The following is a 2,790-nucleotide window of genomic DNA, read 5'->3' on the forward strand; positions in this document are numbered from 1 at the left end:
ATGTGAATTTGGAAATCACTGTCAGTTTTTAGCTTTTGTTTTTCATTGTGGTTTTGATTTGCATTTCTTGGATGGTTAAAAATATTAACAGTTCTTTCACATGCTTATTGGTAATTTTTATATCATTATTTTACAAGTATCTGTTTTGATCCTTTGCCCATTTTTACAAATAGAATTGTCTTTTAAATATTTCTCTGTAGTAATTATTTTTATATTCTAATACAAATTATCAGATATATGATTTGCAAAACTCTGCTCACATTTGGTGGGTTATTATTTCAGTTTCTTGCTGGTATTCTTTGACAGACAGAAGCTGTTCTGATTTTCTTTTAAATTTCATTTAATTTCATTTCACACAATTCACCTGTATAAAGTTTCTAGTTCAGAGTTGTGCAATCATGACCACAAACAACCTTGTAGTATTTTCCTCCCTGAAAGAAACTCTGCTTATTAACAGTCAATGCTAATTTCACCCAAACTGTCCAGGTAAGCCTGATTTAGCTGAACAGAGCAAGGGAACACTGTGTGGTTTAAAATTAAAAAAAGATAGACACCAGCTCCATATCTATTTAACATGTGTTCTAAGTAAATAATTTGAGAAACTGGACTCTATGAAGGAGAATGTGGCATCAGGATTGGAGGAAGACTCATCAATCACCTGCATTATACAGATGACACAGCCTTCCTTACTGAAAGTGAGGAGGACTCAAAGCACTTGCTGTAGAAATCAAACACAACAGTCTTCAACATGGATTTATCTCAACATCAAGAAAACAAAAATTCTCGTCACTGGACTGATAGACAACATCATGATAGATGGACAAACTGAGACTGAAATTGTCAACAATTTCATCTTAGTCAGATCAACAATCAGTATCTTTGGTACCAGCAGGCAGGAGATCAGGAGATGTTTTGCTTTCGACAAGTCTGCATTCAGGAACCTCTCAAAAATACTGAAGAGTAGTGATGTCAGTGTGAAGACTAAGGTGCAACTGATCCAGGCCATGATCTTTCAAATCACTTGCTATGCACCTGAGAGCTGGAAAATGAAGAAGGATTATAGAAGAAGAATTTATGTCTTTGAGTTGTGTTGGAGAAGAGCACTGAAGATCCCATGGACTGCCAAAAGAATGAACAAAGAAGAAGTGCAGCCAGAGTGCTCCTTGGAAGCAAGGAAGGGGACACTTCATTTCTCATGCTTTGGACATGTTGCTAGGAAAGGCTTTTTCTTGGAAAGGGATATCATGTTTGGGAATGTGGAGGGTCAGCAAAAGAAACTAGGACACTCAACAAGATGCGCTGATACTGTGACTGCATCCACGGGCTCAAGTTACTAAAGATGATGAATATAACACAGGATAGGACAGGGTCACTATGAGTCATACTCATCTCAGTGTCACCTAACAACAACAATATCCACACAATGTTCCTTCCTCTTCCCCCCTCAGAATTGGAAAATACTTTATTTCAGAGAAACATAACAGGTAGTGAAATACAAGCAAAAGGAACTCCCTACAACCTGGCATAATAGAGGAATCTGACACCTAGTTTTGATTCCCAACTACAAACACAAATGAGGGGGTCTCAAAACTCAACATAGGGCAAGATAAACACGGAAGAAGAGCTTACTGGGCACCATGCTCCCTGGTTTGAGTGATAAATGATGAGGCGACTGGTAACATCCCTTAAACACCAGCATCCATCTCAACACAGGCTTTCTTTGTTTTATTTACCAGATGACAGGGAATCATACACTAGTTTGGCTGCAACTGTGTCCTCCACAGCCGTTCCCAAAGACCTGAACACCGTGGTTTTCTCACATAGGGCTGGCTTCACTCTCTTCATCACTTTCCCCAGCTCAGCAAAGATCTCTGTCCCTGACATCAGAATATCCCCAGACTCCTTCAGGGCCGCCTCCCAGGAGTCCACATCCAGCATAGCCCGTTTCATGAGCTAATCACACAGTTTTCTCCAGTGGAGTCTGCTGGTTCCAACAGCATTGATAAGAGCCCTCAGCTTCTCTCACTGACCAAACAAAATGGGCCCTGTTGCCATGGTGACCGTGATGATCACATCTGCTCCCATGACAGCCTCTTGGACGGATGAACAGACCCAGACTGCACCTTGCACAGTGTTTGCAAACTTTTCTGCATTTTCCTTTGTACGGTTCCATATCCTCACCACCTTAAAGGAGAACTGCTCTGTGAAGACCTCATAGTGGTTGTAGCCCTGGACTCCAGTCCTCAAGATGCACAAAACTTCACTGTTAAGGGGTTTCAAATACTTGGCGACAATGGCAAAGACAGCAGCTGTCCTTTTTGCAGATATTACATGCCCATCCATGCCCGCCAGCAGGGAGCCATTGCTGGGCTCGAAGAGTAGCATGGTGACCTGATCGGAAGGGACAGTGGAGGTGGTGCTGTGACCCTCATAAAATGTGACCAATTTGGTGGTTAGCGCATCCTCAGCTGCACTGTAGGCGGGTATGACGCCCAGGAAGCCTTGGTGGTTTGCCACCACGGTGAGCACTGGCTGCACCACCCCTCCATCGGGGCCGCTGGAGAAGTTGGCCAGAGCCAACTTCAGAGGCAGGATAAGGTGGCTGGAGCTGTGGAGGTGGCTCTCCACCTCAGCTACACTCAGGAACGCAGGCCCCGAGCTCACGTCGCTGCCTGCCTTCTAGCCTCAGCTCAGGCTCTGCATTTGGGAAGTCCAAGTTGAACTGTCAAAACAATGTTCTTAGGATATGAACAGGCACTTCACCGAAGACGACATTCAGATGGCTAACAA

The 2,790-nt window shown here is 43.3% G+C and overlaps 1 pseudogene; it reads right to left on the reverse strand.

Annotated features, from left to right (window-relative positions):
* Nucleotides 1-1,725: 1,725 nt before the first annotated feature.
* LOC102871893 overlaps nt 1,726-2,790 on the reverse strand; it is a 9,990-nt pseudogene continuing 8,925 nt past the window's right edge.

Source organism: Elephantulus edwardii, unplaced genomic scaffold, assembly GCF_000299155.1.
Source record: "Elephantulus edwardii isolate Elephantulus edwardi_28Jun2011 unplaced genomic scaffold, EleEdw1.0 scaffold00064, whole genome shotgun sequence".
In the NCBI taxonomy this organism is placed as follows: Eukaryota; Metazoa; Chordata; class Mammalia; order Macroscelidea; family Macroscelididae; genus Elephantulus; species Elephantulus edwardii.